The sequence below is a fragment of the Triticum dicoccoides genome, chromosome 1A (genome assembly GCF_002162155.2).
Source record: "Triticum dicoccoides isolate Atlit2015 ecotype Zavitan chromosome 1A, WEW_v2.0, whole genome shotgun sequence".
In the NCBI taxonomy this organism is placed as follows: Eukaryota; Viridiplantae; Streptophyta; class Magnoliopsida; order Poales; family Poaceae; genus Triticum; species Triticum dicoccoides.
The window spans coordinates 563,843,192-563,853,920 of NC_041380.1; the positions used below are offsets into that span (position 1 = coordinate 563,843,192).

Genomic DNA, 10,729 nt, shown 5'->3' on the forward strand with positions numbered 1-10,729 from the left:
CCTTTTTGGTCATCACTGACAAAAGGGGGAGAAGCATATGATGTTTATAGTCTTCAAGCGGGTCAATATGGGCGGGTGCCTTATATTTTGCTACATTTTGCTTCATGCTTACAACTCCCGTTCTGCTACATTTGCTTCTTTGAGTTGTAACACTTAGACTCGATGGTCGTCTGCTACTTGTTTGCCACTTTGTTTTGCGAAGATAAATTCCGCATGTGCGACGATAAATTCCGCACTTAGATCATTCTGCAGACGTCCATTTTTCATTATGCATGTCATTATCTTCATATACTTTTACATGCATAGTGGATTGTCATCATAAGTTGAAGTGGGTCTCCACAAGTACAACCTGCCATGTGCATTTGCATTCAAGAAGCAAATTACTTATATGCACATCTTCAGGGGGAGCCCTTGTAGCTTATGAAGACAATTCCTTTACAATTTCACAAATTATATTCCCCGTTGAAAACTTCAACTAGTTTGTCATCAATCACCAAAAAGGAGGAGATTGTAAGTGCATCTAGTGCCACCCCTAGTTGGTTTTGGAGTATTGACGACAAACCTAGTTGAGGGACTAATGTGTTTGTGAGAATTGCAGGATAACACAGGTAGAAATCCCTCATTGATTCGGTTTACTACCAGAGATGACCCCCAAAAATGTACGAAGACATTGAAGACAATGGTGGTATATGAAGATATTCACATTGAAGACTATGACAAGAGAAGACACCACGTGAAGCCAATGGAACTCGAAGACTTAGATCTTTCGTAGTTCTTTTTCATTTGTGTTGAGTCATAGGAACCACCGTACTGTTAAGTGGGGTCCAAGAGAATCAGTCAGAATGACTGAAGTGATGCCTAATTCAAAATCCTATGTCTTCGAGCGAAGACTATGAGAGCAAATCTTGTCCAGAGTCGGACAAGTCAGCTTTACTTGTAGCCCAAGTAAAGTTGCCGTGTGAGTTCAAAATCTGACCGTTGGAACACGTGTCAGTTCCTTAGTGACCCAGGGTCATTTCGGACAAATCAGGTTGGGTTGCCCAGTGGCTATAAATAGTCCACCCCCTACAACCACAAACGGTCGGCTGCTCAGATTTCAGTGCACGGCTTTTGTCGTTTGAGAGCAACCCATCTCGAAGCCTTTGAGAGAAAATTCCTAGCGAGGAGAAAAGCCCTAACCACCCAGAGCCAGAGTAAATTGGGCATCACGTAAGTCTTCTTGTCTGAGTGGTCTGAAGACTTATTACACTTGAGGACTGTGCATCCTCTAGACGGTTAGGTGTCGCGTTCTGAGCATCCAAGAGAAATTGTGGATTGCCGGTGAACGAAGTCTGTGAAGGTTTTGGAGTCTACCTTGAAGACTTACCAGAGTGATTGGGCGAGGTCTGTGTGACCTTAGCTCAAGGAGATTACGGTGAGGACTGGGTGTCCTGAGCTGCGTGTTCAGGACTGGGTGTCCGGGACTGTGTGTCTTTTGGTTTAAATACCTAGCCGCTCCAACCAGACGTACAGTTGTCACAGCAACTGGAACTGGTCCAACAAATCATTGTCTTCAACGAGTCACTGGTTTCATCTTCACTTCCTTTTACTTACTGATACTCATTGTGAAGCCATTGCATGCTTGCTCTATCTCTTGTCTTCACAACGTAACTGTATGATTTGATTGGCTTCATAACTTCTTCCTACCTGATCCTTATTACACCGCAGCTACTTGTCATTGTGCTTTCACTCTATTGAACACTTGACCATGGCTTGCCTAGTGTAATCTAACTTCCGCTGCATAGTGATAGGCATATCTCTACTGTTTGTCTTCATAACCTTCACGTTTTGAAGACTTTCATAAAAATCGCCTATTCATCCCCCTGTAGTTGATATAATGCACTTTCAATCTGAAATCATAGTTCATATGAATTCCTTGCAACGGATACTCGCAATCTTTGGCCAGCTTTCTCCATCAGGTGCTTGGCAACTCTTCTTCAAGTGCTCACAATACCAAACAGATATACGTTGGAGGGAGGATGGCAGATCAGGTAAAAATGATATGTTGGGACAGTAGCCGATATCAAGTCGTATCAGACTGGTCAGGCACTTGAGATTTCCTGGCAAGGACCTCATTTCACATTCATATAATATCAGGTGCTGCACGGATGAGAAATTTGCAGATTCTTCGAATGAAAGGGATGTCTCCTTGCATCCTTGAAGGGAGAGAAATTCTGGAACTGTAAAACCTGTAGCGCCGAGCATGTGGTTGAGTATCACAGGGCTGCTAACAGTAAGTGCTTTCTGCACCCGAAACTGTGACATGCACTTGGCGTTGAGCTTCGGGACATCTTTCAACTCTAAGTCGTGAAGTTGCAGGGAAGGAAGTCCTTCAAGAGAACACAGATCCTGGAGATCTCGCAGTCTTGATGATACAAGGGAGGTCAGATGACCAATCGACAAGGATGCAGAGCTTCTGCAGCCAACCATGCCAAGGTTTGTCAGGTGCGGCAGGCCACTACTGAAGGAATTAGCTGCAAGCACGCACCAGTATATATATAGATTCTTAAGAGATAACGGCAGTTCATCTGTTCCATCTGTCAAGTCTAGAGAAGGGCAGGAAATTAAACAGACTTCCAAAAGAGAGGTAGCTGCTCGTAAACCCCCTAATGACCTTAGACACCAGCAAGACTTGATATCCAGCTCTGTTAGGTTTGTCAAATGTTGGAGGACCTCTTGAGACGGAAGTGTAGTCAAAGTCATGATCTCATTTAAGCGCAAAATTTCCAGTGAAGTGAGACCATTAAGGCAAACAGCTAATGCCCCATCTGTAATATTGCATGAAGAAAGTTCAAGCTGGGTTAGTTCTGATGTTGGAACCAGAGGCAGCCCAATGTTCCTTCCATAAATGAGTCTCATCCTCTCTTTGTGGCAACATATCCATGCATTGATGCTATCCTTTATCACAAATTCCTTTCTTTCTATAACACTTCTAATGTTTTCAAGATGTGACATATCCGCATCCATCAATGCCATCAACTGCTCCAAAGATGAAAATTCCAATGATACTATGTCCCGTGTGTCTGATACCTGAAACCCACTCACGATCAAAGAAAGGTTTGATACCAATTGGTCTGTATTCATAATGTCCTCCCACTGATCATGCTGTTCTGGTTCAACGCTGGAAACAAATATAAGCAGTGGACACTTTGCAATTGATAACGTTTTAAGACCTGCTGGAAGACAAGGTAATGTCTTTAGGTTTGGCACATTCTTGAGGCGAAGTGAGCAGCAATTCCTGAAGAGTTCTGCATTGGTTGGTAGGCTTTCTAACGCAGTGCAATTAACAAGCACAAAGTTTTCCAAATTCTCAAAATGTGAATCCTCAAGAAACCAACCTGGATATTTTGCAGATCTGTAACCTTCAATTGCGAGGTCCCTAAGTTGAGGCGGTGGCATCAGGCCTTCCAGAATCTTCAGGTGTAAACTGTCCTCTACATTTATGTCATCCATATAACTCCAGCCAAGCTGCAAGCTTTCCAGATGAGTTTTCTGGTGTAGGTTTGACTCCAAAACTTCATCCATTGTGACATTCTCAAGATGTGTAACATTTAAAGAGCCACCAAGGCCGTTCATCTCCCTCAGCTGCCACAACTCATATCCCTTCTGCTTTTGCACAGAAAAATAACTAAGTTCTTGGAGCAAAGTAAGCTTGCCTATGTTAGGAACTTGAGGCAGAGCATTGTTGTATGGATCTTTTATTCTATTACCATACAAACTGTGCCTTTCAAGATACCACAGCTTACTTAAATTGCAGAGATTTTCAGGCAAATTCTCAACTTTGGGACTGAACTTAAGGAACTGTAAGTGGTAAAGGGTAAATAATGATCTTGGCAATTCAGAAATCCACGTATTGACCATGTTTAAATACCTAAGATGCTTCTGCTCACCTATTGATTCTGGCAACTTGCCACTGTTGAAGACTGACAAATATAGTACACGCAACTTCGAATTCCGCAGTATCTGACTAAAAACATCACTTACATCATCTATAATTGGATCAATGCAGATAATAGTACGTAAATGATGTAGCTTGCAAATGCTTTGCTTATGCTGTATCATACTCTCAACACGAACAGATAAGTGTCGAACAGTGCTTGGTATTTCTGCCATCTTATCATCTTCCAATGTGAAACAATGCTCTATAGAGAGTGACTGTGTCAAATCATGAATAAGATCATGCATAACATAGGATGTAGTAGAGTTTATCTCGGTAACTGATTGAAAGAATGAAACAGAGACCAACTCACTGAAGTAATCTTTTCCAATATCTTCCACTCTTTTGTTCTCGTTGCACGAATCAATAAATCCCTCTGCAATCCACAGATGAACCAACTCCCTCATGTTATAGCGATAGCCTTTTGGATATAAGCTGCAATATAGAAAGCATCTCTGCAGACGTGGATCTAACTTATCATAACTCCACAACAGAGCTCTCCCGGGATCATTTAAGTTGTCCGTCTTTAGAGCATAATTCCATGAAGTGGTATCCTTTGTCCTGCTCAACTGTAAACCCACTGTTTTTGCTGCTAAAGGAGATCGTCCCAGTCTATTGGCAATCTTCTCTGCAATCTCTTCTAGCTTCTGACGTAGCCTACAATTTCCGATTTCTTCTCCAGAAAAGGCATGATTTCTTCTCCACCACAGACTCAATAATCTCCCGTGTATGACGTTCGACATCAAGTCTGCGTGAGATGCACACCCACATCCTGACATCAAAATGTTCTTTTACCCTCTCGTCATTGTAAACATATTGTGCCAAGGTGGATTTTCCCATGCCTCCTGCTCCAATAATAGCCAAACCCGAATATGTAGCTGAACTAGACTCAATACCAACCTGCTTGGTAAGAAGGTTTATTATATTGTCGCGATCCTTGTCACGACCTATTACATTCGGAGGTGGAATTGATGTGACCTGAGGAACAACGGCTGCTTGTACAACAGGGCCCTCTGCAGTGTTGCCAGCTGGTAAGCAAACAAGATCACGGAACTCCTTGCCTTTTGCCAGAATGGCCTTCAGTTCCTTCAGTTGGCGAATTAGCTTCCTGTTGTTGGAGAGAAAATCGGCTATTTGCCACTTTCAATATCGGGCTTCGCAAAACTGCCACTCTCAACATTGACTTCGCAAAAATGCCACCCAGTTCGTATGCACTTTGATTACCATGCCATTTTATCTTTTTTCATTGCTTTTATTTTTATTTTCTATTTTCTGGCACCTGAAAGGACCGAAGTACCCCTGTAGCTATCTTCACGTACTTTGGCATCAGATCAGCACTTGAAGCGGACGAGTGCGTGCTGCCCGCCGTGAATACCGTGCTTGCCGCATCCCTGGTCGCCAGGACTTCTTGGGTCAATCGCTGGACGCTGCCCCCATCTCCTGGGTCGCGACGCCGCTGATTGCCTCAACGCCGCGTGCCGCCAATCTCCTCGGCGTTGCGCGCCGCCGATGTCCTCGGCTTCGTGTGCTGCCCATCACCCAGTACCGCAGTGGCGACATGGAACCCAATCTTTCTGGATGGTATTACGTTTTACCTTTCCCTTGGTTTGTTCGTTTGACTCCAGTTCAACAAAGCTCCTCATGTGACGTATGGAATCTGTGGGAAGCACATTCATCATCCCTGATCTACTCCCTGTTGATAACCATTGATGTATAAATCCGAATGATGATATACCATCTTATTGAGAAGAATTTACAACAGAAGTAGCGCTCATAATGTAAGCATTAATTAAACAAAGGTAGTTTATTCATTGTTATCCTGGTGGCAGTGATAGGCTGTCAATTTACAACAGAAGCAGTGTTCATAATGTAAACTTAATTACGAAGGGAAGTAGTAAATTATGTTTGAGGAACTAGAGGATGATTACAAATAGTAGAAATCTGATCACTAACTCAGTCTTGTGTTCATGTTTTCCTAATTGTCTGGAATAGGCATGATTCGGAGGTCGCGCTTGGTAGCAGTACTAGTACTGATAATCCATATTTACTGGTTGAGGCTTCTTCAACTGTACAACCAACGCCACCTATCATAGAAGTTGACTGGGATAACTTATAAATAGTAGAGACACATGATGATGAAGGTAGAATTGAACTAGTGAGTGAGGATCAACTATGTGAGATTTTGGGCTTGAAGGATGACGAGGAAGAGAAAAAGAGTAAGACTGAACCAAAGCGTCGTAGAATGGTTGAGCAGGGGACCGATAATGAAGGTGCTGCCATTCCTGTTAGTGATGCAATACCAAATGAAGTAGTGATTACATATGATAAGGACCAGCCAAAAATGGACCTTGGCACTATGTATCCATCAATGAAGGAATTCAGGTTAGCTGTAAGACAATTTGCCATCAATGAAGAGTTTGATCTAGGCACGGAGAAGTCAGATAAGAAGAGATTTAGAGGGTTCTGCAAGTCAAGTGAAGATTGCCCTTGGAGAATTGTTGGCAGCCTACAGGATGACAAATGTACTATAAAGGTGAAATATGGATAAGTGTCTAACCTCCATTTATTAATTATAAATTACGTACATGCGTATGTCTGTCCTATTTTACTATCTAACATCCATTCCTTCTAAAACTGTATATGTACAGGTCACGGTCTTAGTTGATCAACATGATTGTATTTCAAGCAGTAGGGTGAAGACCATAACACCATCTCAGAACTGGGTTGCTAGCAAGGCTGTGAGTATTCTTAGAGATTCACCCAGTATGGGTGCTAAGGAATTACGGAAAAAAATGCATGAAGAACACTCTGTCACAATTTCATATGACACGGTTTGGAGGGGAAAAGAAAAAGCTCTCGCTGAGGTTTATGGTAAATGGGAAGAGAGTTTTGAGATGCTGTACAGATGGAAGGCTGAGGTACTCAAGAGGTCACCTAGAAGTTTTGTGGAGATTGAAGTACTGGAAATAGATGGTAATGTGTACTTTCATCGGTTTTTTTGTGCACTTAAACCATGCATTGATGGTTTTCTGGAAGGATGTAGGCCACATCTAAGTATAGATTCTACTGCATTGAATGGAAGGTGGAATGGCCATTTAGCCTCGGCTACAGCAGTTGATGGTCACAATTGGATGTATCCACTTGCTTTTGGGTTCATAGCATCTGAGACGGAAAACAATTGGACTTGGTTTATGAATCAGCTTAAGAAGGCAATAGGAGATCCTCCACTTCTTGCAGTGTGCACAGATGCGTGCAAAGGCTTGGAGAATGCGGTGAAGAATGTGTTCCCGAATGCTGAACAAAGGGAATGTTTTTACCATCTTATGAAGAATTTTGTGAAAAGGTTCCATGGGTTTGGAAGGATGTATCCGGCAGCAAGGGCTTATAGGGAAGAGGTGTTCACAGAACATATGGCAAAAATTATTAAAGAATCAAATGAAGTATGGAACTGGCTAAGTCAATACCATACTCTCAAGTGGATGAGGTGTGTCTTCAATCCAGATATCAAGTGTGACTACATCACTAATAACGTAGCAGAAGTTTTTAACAATTGGATCCGGGACATTAAGGACTTACTTGTTGCTGAACTAGCTGACAAGATTAGAGAGATGATCATGCTTTTGTGGAGGAAGAGGAGAAGGATTGGAGAAAGACTTCTATCTGGACGGATACTGTCGGCAATTATGGTTCAGCTGAGGGCAAATACAAGAGGTTTGGGGCATTTGAAAGTTGTGGAATCTGCCAATTGGAGTGCAGAGGTGTGGGACAATAGCAAGAATTGTGAAAGGCATATTGTGAAGCTAAATCAGCAAACATGTACTTGTCTTGAATGGCAGCACACTGGTAAGCCTTGTCAACATGTCTTGGCATTTGTGACCTCACAAAAGAGAGTAGACTTTGAGCAGTTTGTGCACGAGTACTACTCTGTGGACAGATTCAAGGCGGCTTACGGGAGAGAGATTCAGCCAATGACAGATAAATCACAGTGGCCACGAGTGGAGCTGCCATTTGCCGTGGGGGCACCACTTGCAAAAAGAAATAAAGGAAGGAACAGAAAATTGAGGATCAAAGGGTGTCTTGAAGGTGGCCACAAGAAGAAAGGCGCCAATGATGGTGTCAATGACGGCTCCAATGATGGTAGCACTGCTCCAACGAATTCTAAGGGGAAGAAAATGATTAGAGGCCCAGTGACTTGCAAGAAATGTGGTGAAAAGGGTCATAGGCAAGCTAGTTACAAGTGCCCACTGAATGGAACCAAAAAGAGGCAAGTGTTTTTTCTTTCTATATATCAAAGCTTAAATTATCACCTCATGGTAAAATATATCTTTGTCTAATTTGCAGGAAGAGGAAGCCTAGAAAGAACGTTACAAAAGCTAGGCCAACTGAACCTAGCACTCCGCAAAGGCCAACTAGAGAACAAATACTACAAGACAGCCCAGGCATGGTCACTAGAAGGTAATCAACAACGACAAATATCTCTGTGTTGAATAATATAAAAATGAGAAGCAAAATATTCATCTCATTGTGATAACACATATATGTGCAGCCGCCTTGCTTTCTTGCTGGGAGAGGGTACTTCTTCACAAGGCACAACAACTACTCCAGAGAGGATGCCCACTGCAGCTCCAGCAAAGAAGTTGACTCCAAAGAGGAAGCTACAGATTGGATGAATGATCTCTATGCAATTGATGTTACAGTTATTTGAGATGTGAACTCACAAGTAGTTTTCTTCTATGTGAACTCAGTTTCTCCAATTTCCGTGAGCCGTGAGCTATATTTTTTGAGCTGTGAACTCATTTCAGTTTTATCTATGAATTGTTGTTTTATTTTGTGAGATGTGAACTCGGTTCAGATTAATCTATGATGTAGGCAAAGGCCATCAGTAAGTTAATAAACTGATACATTGCCAAGGATGGTCAAAGTCAGTGAGCTTCTGTTGTATTTCTTCTTTTCTTGTTTTTTCAACAGTGTGCACTCACTCAGTTACTCTCTGAAACATCTAGTGGATCTGTGTGGCATGCTTATCTGGCTTCTTCTCTAGAACAGAGGAGCGAGGACGCACTGCTTTTCCCCTTGTACTATGAGACACTAGAAGAACTACTAGCACTAGCTAGCTTCTCCTTATGATTTGTTCGTGTGCCTCTTGATTTTCTGATCTACTAACTTCTCCCGTGCATTAATCTCTGAATCATGGTTGTAGTGTTTACATGTATCTCCTTTGCCAATATACTAAAATTTGAGGTCTACATGTTTTTGCCACTACACGCTACAATTCCATTTCCTGTCCTTGAACAAGCTACAACAAGTGCAGCAGAACGGGTTGCAGCAAGTAGCTTATAGACTGAAATTTGTGGCATTTCTTTCTTGTATTGTTGCTCAGTTGATCGAGGCCATGAAACTAAATGTGACATGCTATTCTTAATGTAATTTCCAAATTGCAATCCAAGAACAAGTAAATGCGTACATCAAACATGACTTACAGGTTGCTTGCATTCTACATTTTCAGCACCTGCACACGCGTTCGTCTCCTCCTCACGGACCATCAAAAGGGCCTCCAGTTGATGTTGCCATGGTGCTGGTGTTCAGGGACACGAAGTCGCTGGCGCACCTGTCTAGGATGCCGTGCGGCGAGCTCCGCCAGCACGCAGGCGAGGGCGAGCTGGGGTTGCTCGCGCAGGGCCTGGGCGGCGAGCTGCGGCGGCTCGCGCAGGCATCAGAGAGGCGAGGACGAGCTATGCCCGCTCGTGCAGACTTGGACGAGCACCGTCGACGAGCTACGAGAGCTCGAGCAGGCATAAGCGAGGCGACGGCGAGCTCCGCCGGCGCGCGCAGGCTTGGGCTACCAACGGCGGGCTGCGGCGAGCTGCGGTTGTTGGCGCAGGCGTGGGGGAGCCAGGGCGGTGAGCTGCTGTGGCTCGCACTGGCATCAGTAAGCTACGGCGGCGGGCTATGGCGGAGACAAGGACGAGCACCTCAGAGGTCAGAGCAATCCGACCCAACCACACACGCATCAGATAAGGTTGAAACAGCCTAGGGGTATTTTGGTCCTTTCAGGTGCTAGAAAATGGGAAAAGAAAAAGAAAAGCAATGGAAAAGAGGAAATGGCATGATAATCAAAATGCACACGGGCTGGATGGCATTTTTGCGAAGCCAATGTTGAGAGTGGCAGTTTTGCGAAGCCCAATATTGAAAGTGGCATATAGCCGATTTTCTCGTTGTTGGAGGACATATTTGACAACCGGTTGGACACAAAATGCACAGGCTTCATAATAGTGCTGGTGGTACAGGCATGTCGTGGCAAGGGATCCTTCCCGCTCTTCGCTTTGCTCTCAAGGCGGTTATACTCATAATCATCCAGCAAGTCTTCTGCGCTGAAGAAGGCTTGTTTGAGCTCTTGGATCCATTTGTCCAGCTTAGCCCTGTGGTTGTTCTTGTTAGCCGCATCAATCATCAATTCGAACTGTGGCATGATGGTGGTCTCAAGGTCATGGAGCTCACTCGCCATGTCAACCCCGAGGTACGTCGAAGTATCAGTGAGGAGCTTCTTCAGGATCGGCGATGCCACCATTTGTAAGACAGCCATCACCGCCACCGTCATGGAGTTGCAGTCTGTTTGGGATGTTTTTGGGCTGATTTTGACAATGTACGGATCTTAGGTGTAGTGTATAAGACACGAAATGGAGGAAACTTTGGAAGATTTTAACTGCCAAACGATGGGAAACAGGGTAAAAGAACTCCGGAGACAGATTTTCC

General features: G+C 43.7%; 1 pseudogene; it reads right to left on the minus strand.

Moving 5' to 3' along the window:
- Positions 1-1,902: 1,902 nt before the first annotated feature.
- Positions 1,903-10,666, minus strand: LOC119355404 (annotated as a pseudogene).
- Positions 10,667-10,729: the final 63 nt, after the last annotated feature.